The following is a 12,662-nucleotide window of genomic DNA, read 5'->3' as shown; positions in this document are numbered from 1 at the left end:
CCTCCTTCTGGGCTTGGGCAGGGGCGGGCAGGAGCCGGCAGCTGAGGATCCAGCAAGCAGGTTGAGGGAGCTCACCGACTTACAACGATGGAGGCTGCCTAAGCGTCCCCTGCCCTCCCTGCTCTCAGTGTCCTCGACCCGCTGCTCTGTGTTCTCCTTCTCTTCTTCCACCAACCTAAAATAGAATAAAACCCGTCACCTGCCCTTGTCAGCAGAGAAACGTGTCTGGACAACAAATTGGGCTGGCATTCTGTGTCATGATTAGCAAATTCCAGAAACACTTGCTCAATTAACATCTCAGCCAAAAGGTTCGACTTTTCTCTTTTGAATATTCTCAAACTTAGAATAACTTAGCATTGAGTCTTACAAACTGGCCCCTGATCATTCACTCTTCATTTCATGTCTTTCCTCTAACATTCTGAAGGGGCCCTGGTGGCGACGCTCTTCCTGTGAGGAGATGCCTGATGCTGACAACCTTTACCTCCCTGCTCTCAGGGCAGAGATACACGTCAGTGCCGCAAGTCTTTTCCACTGGGAATCGGGAACTCAGTACAATCAAAACAGCAATTCACGAACAAGATGGAGTTTCTAAACACAAGTCTACAGACCAGATGAAGTGCTGAGTTGATCTTTATTTTTAATGTAAGTTTGAATATGTACAAACGCATCTCTTGAGGAAGTTCTGCACCAGCTTTGTGTGAGTTTCTGGATTCAGGTCAATGTGCTGCATTAACCTAGAATTCACGGTTTCGGCTCTTCTCCCCTAATGTGTTGTGGGTGATTTTATATAGCAGTTTAAATACATGATGATGCAAATAAAATGATTTTCAAATTAAAATAAAACATTCTTATAGGAAGTAAACTCTCCAGCTTCACTTCCACATATACAACTTGAAAGTTTTTCACTGTTGATGACAAGTTGATGGACAGAATGTACCATTTACATCAAGTCAACTTGTCACATAAGGAAAAATTACTTTTACATGACAGCTTGCTGTAAAAATAAAAATATTGATACATAACTGTTCCACATTTCCTGAGGGGACATGGAAAGACCATGCTTCTGATCTCGTCTGTGCTCAAACACGGCCCACAAAACCATCTGTCTCACCGTCAAATGGGCAGGCGGCACCACCTGCATTTGCTGGTTGTCCCGGTGGCCCCCTGCCTTTCTCCCCCCCCCCCCCCCCCGCACTCGGTGGACAGGAATGGGCACCTCGGCCCATTCTGGGCCTGGGCTGACGTGACGAGAACAGTCTGAGCAGCAGCCTCTGCCTGATCCTGTGCAGGGTCACCGGCCTGCGGCCACTCTGAACATGGACTCAGGACACGGGCATAGCTGTGTGAGTGTGGCACCAGGCAGGCCTCGGGGCCCCCAGCCACCCAGCTGCACCCAGACCCAAGGGCCCCTGCTCACCACGAGGCCAGCCTTTGGATTCTATCCCGTTTTGTAAAATTGTTATAACTGCCAAGATGGTGTCTAAAGAAAACATCTTAAATATACTGAGGAGATAAGAAAAACTCAAACACATGTCCTTGGACCACTGTCTTACAACAAGCCAATCTTCACACTGTTTATTAACTGAAAAATGAAAATGCACATCTGAGTCAGAATTTGCCAACCCCAAAACGTGAGCTTTTCTGTTCCAGGTGGCCTTTCACCAGAAATTCGTGGGCTCTGAGGACACAGGAGGGTGCTCAGGCCACAGTGGACACCGCCTCGGCACCTCACCCACCTTGGGGCTCAGAGCTGAGGGGGGACACCCCAAAACGCCTTGGACAGAACCCCCCGGCTGACCGAGCTCTATCATCAAGGGCAATCTCAAAACTGAAAATTCTTGAAGCAGACCTGAGGTCAGGTTTCTTACTATGGAACACTTAGACTTCCCTAGGAGAAGGCAGCTCCTCAGAGAAATCGAGTTTCTGGGGAGCTGAGTTTGGGATCACCCACCTGATCTCTTCGTTCATGGCGTCCAGCTGCTCCTGCAGCCTCACACTCTGAGTCTTGGCATCGGTCTGCCCGCTGGGCGACAGCTGAGTGGCTGAGCTGAAGAGGGTGACCCTGTCGCCCTCGCCGTCAGACACGCCCTCATCACTCTGGAACGCCTGGGCCATGTCCCCCAGCACGCTGGCTTGCTGCGCACGCTCCCAGTCCTGCTCCTTCGTGGTCTGCACCTGGGCATGAGAGGACCACGTCTCATCAGCGACATTCAGGGCAGCTCAGGTCTATCAGGAACAGAACCCAATTTTACTTGGAAGCCCTGACTCTGGAGAAATGTGGATAATCCAAAAATTGAATCAGACTAAAGAAATAAGTAGAGACAGCAAAACCCCACCTGGATAAACTCAACTCGAAACTGAAAACACAACATAAAAAGAAACTACATGGTGATGCTATCCATCCCGAATACCACCAGGTGATTAGAGTCAGAATTTGTCTTCTCCAGGACAAAGGGGTACTGAAGACATCCTGCAGCTCTGAGCCACAAGGCTAGTTTACTAGTCATTAAAATAACCCAGGTGGGTGGGTCCTCAATCAGAAAGAGAAAGAACACCTGATGCCCACCACTACAGCCTTCATTCTTTTTTAAATGAAACGATTCAAAGGACAAACCCTTAATTGAAATTACAGGATGACTGATCAAGCTTACCTCTTTATGTGTGGCACCTAATTCGAGCTCTACATATAACCACACTCTCAACTCAAATCAAAGGGGCCGAGTCACTGTGTGTTGCTGTGTGTATGTGCGTTAGTACACTCTTAGTGTATACTCACCCTCATACGTGGATACTGTGATAGAATACCGTTAACGTCTCTCACTGATCTTAACGTCAAGAAAATCTTGTTAACAGCTTTAAATTCTAAGCTTGAGAGAACAAAATGTGATCCTAAATTAATTCTATTACCCAGTTTTTCACTGCAAGTTGATATACAGAATATAATACATCTTGAGACATTCATGCCAACTAATACTTTTTAACTGGGGTCTTCCCAGATGGCTCAGTGGTAAAGAATCCGCGTGCCAATGCAAGAGGGCAGGATCGATCCCTGGGTCGGGAAGATTCCATGGAGTGGAAAATGGCAACCCACTCCAGGATTCATGCCTGGGAAGCCCCATGAACAGAGGAGCGTGGTGGGCTACAGTCCGCAGGGTTGCAAAGATTCAGACATGACTGAGCATGTACGCAGGCCATGCTTTTTAACCATATAAAACTCTGACTTCTTACAGAAAAAAAAAAATGCATATACAAGAATTCAAGAAACTCAAGGGTCAACTAGTTACATAAATAAGTGCATCACCCTCCAAACAAGGCAGCAAGTGTACAAATCCAGGACGGCCGGGGGGCTGGTACCTTCTCATCCAGGGCCTTGTGGTGCTCAAAGAGCAATCTCAGCGCCCTGAGCACCTCCACCTCGCTGGTCATGCTGGCTGGGGACTGTGCCTGCTGCTTGTCCGCCGTCAACTGGAAGGATGGCTGGTACCGGGAAACCAGGAACTCCAGGTGGTCCAGCAGCAGCTGCAGGGCGGGGCCAAAGGAGCACCTTTAACCTCCTGCTCGAATTCAGGCCCGATAACTCCTCTCAGCCTCACGCTATAGCCAGAAACATGCTAAGGCACGTCGGAATCCCGCCAGTTCCATCGAAATTTAGAGTGGACTTCGCCAGGGGCCCAGTAGTTAAGACTCCACACTTCTGCAGGGGTCACGGGTTTCAATCCCTGGTCGGGGAACTAAGATCCCACACAAAGCGTAGTGTGGACAAAAATCTAAGTTAAGAGCACTCCCCCCTCAAATGTAATAAAATTACATTGTCTCATCATAACTTTGAAACAAGGTATGAGAACCCCAAACTGATCCACCCAGGTCTGCTCAGTGGGAAGATGTGAAAAATGACTTGAAAATCAGACAGAGGTTAAGGACAGCAACACGGAGGCTAGCGGTGACCCACACGGGGCAAATGTCAACACGTGAGAATCCCCATTCTGACCCTGGTGTTGTTGATTTCGGCCTTGAGCACTGATATTTCTTCTTCTCGTCTCTGAAGATGCTCCCTAAGTAGTTGTATATTCTTCTCCTAAAAAACAAAGAAATGAGAAACTAAATGCAAACATAATTTAAAAAGACAGTGAGACTGTGAAGACTGGCCCTGTCAAGTCTCTCCAGGCTCCACATAAAGGCTCTCCTAGCCCCTCCAGAGAAGAGGGGGTCCACTGACCCCAAGACCACACAGACCACTATAATTCAGACCAGCCTTCAGCCTCAACCTCGGCACACGGTAGGGGAGAACCCGGAATCCAAGCCTGCCTTCTCAAGGCCCAGGACGTCTGAGAAGCTTTCCAAAAGATAAACCTAACAACAAAGTGGATAAAGAGATTCTTATACGACACATAGACCAGTGACCTAGAGCCACTGGGGAGAAGGAAGAAAAAAGGGAAGCCACCAGGCTTTGGAGTGTTCCTCTGGGAAAAAGGCAGATGGCACCCCAAGGCCATCTGTTAGCCTGACTCCACGGAAGCCACCCAGTCATTCAATCAACTGGATTAAATGTAAAATTGATGTTATATGTATTTTGCCACAATTTGCGTGCACGCGGGTCGTCCACGTGGTGAACTTGCTCAAGCTGAACCACACGTTCTTCTATTTTTCTTTGCAGAAATTTAAAAACCCTGGGCTACGTATCCCCTACTACACACTGAGTGTGCAGCACCCAGAACAGTGCCCAGCACTCGTGAGAGGCATGTAGTAGACATGTGTAGCTATGAGGATGTATGTCAGACACGGAAGCAGCAGGTACCTGTGATTAAAATACTGGCCACACTGCTCTCTGCTTTGGAAGATGGGAGACATTAATGGGCTTAGCGTTTCTGCATCAAGGACTGACTCAATAGCTCAGTCCACGTGCCCCAGTGATTCCTCCAGCCAGTGTTTCCCTTCTTGTGGGGCCCCCGCCCACCCTCCACGCAGCACCTGCACCGCGTCTTACAGGGTAAACTGCTGGGGTCAACGCTGCGCACTAAGGCCAAAACGCCCTGGCCAGCAGGGCCCACAGCCATGCTAATGAAATGAAACACAACCCGGATGCTTTGCCGGGTGAGGGCCAGTCCGACGGGCCCAGCTGCGGGCTGCTCTCACCTCAGGCCCCTCTCCTTCCAGGACTTGGGCGGAGGCCAAGTTCTTCCTTGTCTTGGCCTGTGCCTTGGGGTTGCAGCACTGGAATAACGCCCACAGGTGGGCCCTTCGGCGACCCATCCTCGCGGATGGGGGCAGCCCCCCACTCGGGGGCAACCGTTGTTTCATGGTAGGATACCTCAGCTCTCGAGTTAGCACCACTGATCTCTCACTACGACCACCACTATTCACACTACGACCACCACTCTCACACACACCGCTCTCACACTAGGACCACTGCTCTCACACTATGACCACCCGCACCGCTGTCTCAAGGAGAAATGGCACCAAGGCTCTGCCTCCAGCACGTCTCCCAGGTGCCCGGAACTGGAACCCGCTCAGTCACAAGGGGCTCCGTGGTAACAGGGGGGGCTGGGCTCAGGCCCACCATCAAGGGTGCAGAGAGGGGGGAGGGGCTGCCAGAAAGACAACAGGGGAGTGTGGGGTGAGGGAGAAGGAAGGCCGTGCCCATGGCTCAGGCCCCCTGTAAAACATGACCCTGCAAGATACTGGGTCACAGTCGAACTGACCAGTATAAACTGCTTCAGAAACCACCACCCCTGGTTATGAGCACGTCTTCTAAGTGGGCTTCTGCCCCCTCTAACCCCCAAACAACCCTCCAGGGAGGCTCCTGAAAGGCACCCCTGAAGTCAAGGGTGTCCCCAGATCCCACCCGGCTGAGGAGGACTTACCACGCTAGCTGCCCCTCACTCTCACCCTGAGCTCGGTCCTCCCTGTCAGACTCCCTCACTCGAGCTCAGCAAGGCCTTGACTAACCTCACTCCAGGCCCTTAAAATGAACCCACAGTGGGTACAGGGGTTCATTCAACCTGCTGCGAACTCACCCTCTAAACTTCCATCCTGGGCTGCCAGACAACTCTGCTCCATGGGGGTGGCGCGGTGGAGGTTCAAGGGTGTCCCTGCCTTGATCTGCGACAGCCAGCACCTCCCAGACACCACCAGGTGCTGCCCACCCTCCGCCCCCGAGTCTCCCACCCCTCTCCTGGCCCCACTCCCACCCTCGAGGCTCTCCACTCACCGGGGCACAGGCCCCACTGCTCCTGGCTCAGCCCGGACCTCTGCTGTCACTTGAGGACCTCAAGTCCCCAGGGTGCTTGGGGTCCTATATCCACCCATCTCAGCGATTACACACTCTGGGAGAGACAGAGTGCAGTTTCGGGTCCCGCACGCAGTTCACCCTGAACACATTCTCTGCTTTTGGCTTTATCTAGTGGAGTTCTCTGATATGTGTTTTTTAAACCTCAACTGTTGCTTTCAAAAAGACCATAAACCCTCTGTGCTCAACTTTAAGAATAAAATCTTCAGTTTTAACCTTAAAGTGAAACTGGAGGGAAGACTAAAAGCAGTCATTCTTTCAAACTGAAAAAGAAAACCCACATGTGACCATGTCCCAGAACACAGGTCACGTCACCCCTCCCTCCTCAGCCTTCTCCTCCACCACCAGCAGCCTGGCATCACAAGGCCTGCCCTGGGCCGGCAGGGGCAAGGGAAGAGGGCAGACCGGCTCCTCTGTCTCCAGGCTGCATGGGCCGCTTGCTCCACCTCCTTCCCAAGTTCACGTGGCACTGAAACAGCCCGGGCAAGCTGAGGATTCTGATCAGAAACACAACCGTGTGTATCAAGCAAGGACCCCTGGTTCTTGTTTTCCCTGGGATCAAATAACCTTGATCAATACAATTACTGGGCCTGTTACATGTGGCTTCAGATGACAGAAGACCCCCAGGGTGTCCCCACTTCCAGTGACAGACTCAAACAGCTTGTAGGTCAGCCTACCAAGAGCTAGAAAAGTGAAATACAGTTTAAAAGAGGTCCTTAGGCAGCCACAATCCAAGATTTCAAACAAAAGGGAATCCCAGTGAGGGAGCTGGAGACTGAGAGGGCTGCTCCTTCCCTCGGGGCATCTCAGCAAAGCCCACTCTGCGAAGAAAAGGCAGGGAAAAAGTCAAGCAGAGGGGGCTGGCTAACACAGCTCTGGAAGTTTCCTTGGGCTAGGGAGACAAAAATTTGAGCGCAGGCCTGATGAGTCAATCCGGATGTCAGAAAACGTACCCAACACTCTTCCCAAACTGGCTGAGCGCTGAGTATCAGTCCTAAGATATATATATTTAGAATCCTAGAAACCTTACATGAAAAGCACATGATGTAATTCAATCACCTCTTTCTCTCTCATTAGAGGCAAAATTTGATTACTTAGCTTCAGGCCTGAAAACTCATATTAAGAGTTCTTAGGAAGCATCTATCAAGAAATGTAATAAAATTTCAATTATTCATTTTTTTCTGGTCTCTCAAATATAGGTTGGTGTTTTAAAAGCCAGTAGCAAATATTTATAATATTATAATATTATGTTATATATAATATAAATAATAATGATATAATAATTAAAGTGTAATTTTGTGTAGAATCATTGACACCACAAAATAAAAAAGGAAATGGCATTTTCAGTCATCAAGTATTTACCAGAGTTGACTATGTGCTAATCACACACTCCTTGTTTCCAGTGACACTGGAACTTTTCTTAAAAATGTCTTTTCTTCTCAATCTACACATTCCCATCCTCAATGCCATCATCTGCTAACATATAGAACATGCTTCGAAAAAATATGAAAAAGACGTTCTTGCATTTAAAGACTTCACTGTCTACCAGGGGAAAGAGACAAGTAAACAGAAGTTATCTATAATGCATAAGTACTTGAATAAAGTGAGCAAGTCACTTGACATTTCTAAGCCTCAAATAAGATAGATGTTTAAGAACTCTAAATTACACAGGGAACTTGAATAAACCATTTCTAACAGCCATGAAATTAAAACACGCTTACTCCTTGGAAGAAAAGTTATGACCAACCTAGATAGCATATTCAAAAGCAGAGACATTACTTTGCTGACTAAGGTCTGTCTAGTCAAGGCTATGGTTTTTCCTGTGGTCCTGTATGGATATGAGAGTTGGACTGTGAAGAAGGCTGAGCGCCGAAGAATTGATGCGTTTGAACTGTGGTGTTGGAGAAGACTCTTGAGAGTCCCTTGGACTGCAAGGAGATCCAACCAGTCCCTTCTAAAGGAGATGAACCCTGGGATTTTTTTGGAAGGAATGATGCGAAAGCTGAAACTCCAGTACTTTGGCCACCTCATGAGAAGAGTTGACTCATTGGAAAAGACTCCAATGCTGGGAGGGATTGGGGGCAGGAGGAGAAGGGGACGACCGAGGATGAGATGGCTGGATGGCATCACGGAGTCGATGGACGTGAGTCTGAGTGAACTCCAGGAGATGGTGATGAACAGGGAGGCCTGGCGTGTTGTGATTCATGGGGTCACAAACAGTTGGACACGACTGAGCGACTGAACTGAACTGAATTGAACTGAAGGTCCGCTCTAGATCTAAAATTCTATGATTATCTGATCTCTTTAAATTAAAAGGTAAATCACAAAATATTCAGTATGCAAAAAAGAAAAACAGACCAACTAAGAGATGAAACTGTTTGTACAAATGCATTCGAATGTTTTTCAAAACTGTTAAAACTCCCATTCTAAGGATCACTGAAATTCCCACAGACACTGTCTTTTAATCAACATCTTCCCCTCAAACCTGCAGACTTCTAAGTAATCAACAAGCAGCTATTTTGTGGTAACAGAAGTAAAGTGCTTAAAAGCCCATGGCTTGGACTCACAAAAGTGATCTTTTAGAAGGAAGATGTTAATAGAAACGTGTGCATGACATTCTTACTACAATAAATTTGTTCATTAACTTCACTTCAAAAATTTAATGTTCAGGTTTTACATGAAGAGTTAAAAAAAGAATCTAAGATTAGCTCTTTTCACTGTTAAATGTTTTGAAATTTAGAACAAGGTTTCCCTTACCTGAATGGACATGGGATGTGATATTCTCTGCAGAGTTCTTGTATCCACGTTGTTTCCCAGATGCCGCGGTAAGCTTGCTCAAAAAGTAGCATCCAAGTACAACCATGAGTGGTATGAGATACAGAGTGCTGAAAACACCAGTCCAGATCATAAACTCCACCAGTTTATACTGGTTCTCCTTTTCAAATGGAATCTCAACTTGCACACTGTTTAGGGATATAATGCCAGCTAAAAGGAGTGAAACCCCAACTACCACACACAGGCAGAGGGGTGCAAGAACAAAATACCTCAAGGCATCAACATCGTAGAGGCCAACAAAACACATGCCACTGATACCGTCACCTTCAATTTTATTCATCGCTGAAAGGATGACGGTCAGCGTTCCAGGGTTGCCCCACGCTTCGGCAGGAAACAGCAAGGCTTTCTTCTCGATAGCTTCACTACCCCACTTTGGCACAGCTGCCAAGAACCATGTGATGGTAAGAATCACCCACCAATGCTGCCAGCCATAGTCAAAAAAATAGAGTATCATGGAAAGCATGATACCAGCTTTGTTCTGAGATCCTTGGGTCACTGTGGAAGCCTTATACTGTGCAGGGCTGGATGCACGGCAGGCGACTCGGTCCTCAAGCAAAAACCCAAGAAAGAAAATTAATGACACCATCATGTAGCAGGCAGCATACATTATAATGGGTCTTTCAGGATACCGGAATCTTATCCCATCAATCAAAAAAGTGAAAAAAGTCAACAACGTGGCAGAGAGGCAAATGCCTGAAATCAATCCTATGAAATACCGAGCAAATGAAAGCTCTCCTCTCCTAAAGTACATCTTTCGACAAGGAGGTGAACAATCACGCACGTGCAAAAAGGAACAGCCAAGATCAGGATCGATTTTCCACTCTCGGGGACACCAAAAGCCACAGTCCCTCTGCACTGTGGGAGGATCAGTAGGATCAGCAGGATCAGTAGGATCGCCAGCTAAATTCAGGGCCACCAGCCGAGGAGACGGCTCACCACAATCTGGGAACCTAAAAACACAGGACAAGAATCATTTACTCCTTGGGAACCGAATGATTTGGATTTCCACATTTAGCAGTTGTGGCTTATTTATGCTTATGTCCTTGGAGAACATTACCATATGTTGAAGAAATCATGCAAATATCTTGCTTGTGGGTCATACAATGAGATATTCCACAGTTGGCAAAAAAAACGAAGAATGTATACATAATTTTGTTTTGGCTTCAAAAATATCACTCTTTATTAAAACAGGCATAGCCATGAATAAATAGTGTAACTAATGCTATTTATTTAGGACACACAGTTTACAGGAAGATTTCAAACTATAAATAAGTATATATAAAGTAAGCATACATAAATAAAAAGCTCCAGTAGAATAGTAGCTACAAGTTTTTTTTTAACGTTTAATTACAAGATAGTCCTCAATTTACCCTAGACTCAAATAGAACTTTCTTAAAAATAAGAGGTAAAAATCTTCCCTAGAACAAGAGGGCAGAGGAGTCGGTGGACGTGGGGTACATCTCTGTCCAAGGACACATCAGGAATCCACCTTCAGAGACAGAAGTGCATCCAGAACACCAGCTAACAGGGGGCAAGAGGACCTGAGCAGTGGAAGAGAAGATAGAGAACCACGCAAAGCTCGGTATGACGAAGGAACTAGGGAAAAACAGGAGTGTCAGAAGGACTGGACCTGCCCTCGGCGGGTGGGGGAACTGAGGCAGGGGTCCAATCCGCGCATGGGCCAACTGGCTGAGTCAGAGGAGAAACACTTAAGGCTGAGAGTGAAACAGCCGATCTGTGGCAGCCTAAATGGAATGAGAATCAGACAGTCCTTGCCGCAGCCATACACACCCCGGACAGGGACACTGGTCCCCTGGAAGGCGCAGCAGCCGGGAGCTGGAGTTTAGGGATTGTGGGGCCGTTCCAGGGCGAGGGCTGCTGTGGACTGTGGAGAGATGGACTGAGGGCATGTGAGGGAGAAGAGACAGACTTAGGGGATATGAGGGAGGAAAGCCAGGCAGCCACGGAAGCAAGGCGATACTGCTGAGTCATGGGTAGGGGACGGAGCCATCACCATAGCCTCTCTCTCCCCACATGCCAGCATCGGCAGCTGAACAATAGAGAGAGGCTGGCCCATCAAACGCCTGACACACGGCACTACAGAGCAGGACCCCTCTCAGGTGCCACTTTAAGTGCCAGGGGTGCCAACCTACAGACTAGGATCCCAGCCAGGAGGGCCCCTCTATGTGCCTGACACACCCAACAACAGAGAAGGACCCCAGGCAAGGTAGCCAGCCCTCTAAGTGCCTGAACAGGTGGAGCTACAGACACGCCTTTTGATCACCAGCTACAAGAGGCTTGAAAAAAGACTCTGATAGGGACGTAACTCCTGCAGCGGAGGCAGGCCATGTCCTTGCACACTTGCTGCCAGCGTCCCCGAAAGCCAAGCAGCTGCGCCAACTTCATGCTCAACTCTCACTGGGGCAGAGCTGCCACAGGCAAAAAAAGTCTTGCATCTGTGCCCACTTCAGTCATATGCAGCTTTTTGCCGCTCTCTTATCTGTGGCCTGCCAGGCAACTCTGTCAGGGAGGAGGGGGTTCTCCAGGCAACAACACTGGAGCGTACCGCCCAAGACTGGTTGCCATACCCTTCTAGAGCACTGTATTTCCTGCTGCCCTCTCAGCCAACTCCCCTGAGTACCTGGTGCTGCCAGAACCCCTGCGGCCCAAGCAGCTGCACCACCTCCACCCTTGGCCCTCACAGGGGCAAACCCACGTCCACCAGGGCAGCCGCAGGAGCACACCCCAGTGGATGACCCACATGGATAGGTGGAAATGAAACCACAATTGAAACCCAGGGGCAGTGTGGCTAAGGAAGAAGACCTAAAACCTCACCACCAGCTGTACAAGCTGCAGATTAAATCCACACGATCAACTAGGAAGACTCTGTCTCTATGGAATAGATAAAAGGTCACTGAGAGCTCCCACAAAAGAACACTACTAGTTCTGATAGCTGTGGACACCGGAGGCAAGAACACACAGGAGTAGGACCAGATTAGACTCTGAGCTGCCCCCGCAGCAGGTCCAGAGATCAGCACAGGGCTGGAGGGCATCCGAGGGAGGTAAAGTGGGCTGTGACCTCCAGTCAGGGATAGGACGCTGACAGCAATGACTCGAGAAAAACATTTATTATTCTTATTTTTTGACTTGTTCTGTAGATTCTTTTAGATTTATTTTTTTCTATTTTCTCTCCCCCCACCCCGCCCCCTCTGTTGTAGCTGTTGATTTTACTGGCACTATGAAATCCAATTGAGCTTTTGAGCTTTATTTTTTCTAGTCACATTTTTTATTGCTATAAACCTCGCCTCTACGTTGGGCTTCTGCAGTTCCGGGGAGCTTTCCTTTTTCTTTTCTCTTTAATTTTTTAAACCTAGTTTTATTTTTTCTATATTTATTCCTTAGTTTGCTTTCCCTACGGTTCTTTTCCCCTTGCAGTTAATCTTTAACATATATAAATCTTCTTTATCTACCTTTATCTACCTTTGCATGTCCTTCTTTTGTTTCTTTCTGTCCTTTCCTCTCAGCAGAGTTGTCACTTTTA

General features: G+C 48.0%; 1 pseudogene; it reads right to left on the bottom strand.

Moving 5' to 3' along the window:
* The window catches only part of LOC138428901 (frizzled-3-like), a 61,270-nt pseudogene extending 51,328 nt beyond the window's left edge, over positions 1-9,942 (bottom strand).
* Positions 9,943-12,662: the final 2,720 nt, after the last annotated feature.

Source organism: Ovis canadensis, chromosome 24 (assembly GCF_042477335.2).
Source record: "Ovis canadensis isolate MfBH-ARS-UI-01 breed Bighorn chromosome 24, ARS-UI_OviCan_v2, whole genome shotgun sequence".
Taxonomy (NCBI): Eukaryota; Metazoa; Chordata; class Mammalia; order Artiodactyla; family Bovidae; genus Ovis; species Ovis canadensis.
Note: the sequence above shows the minus strand (reverse complement) of the source record. Positions and strands in the feature narration are given on the sequence as shown.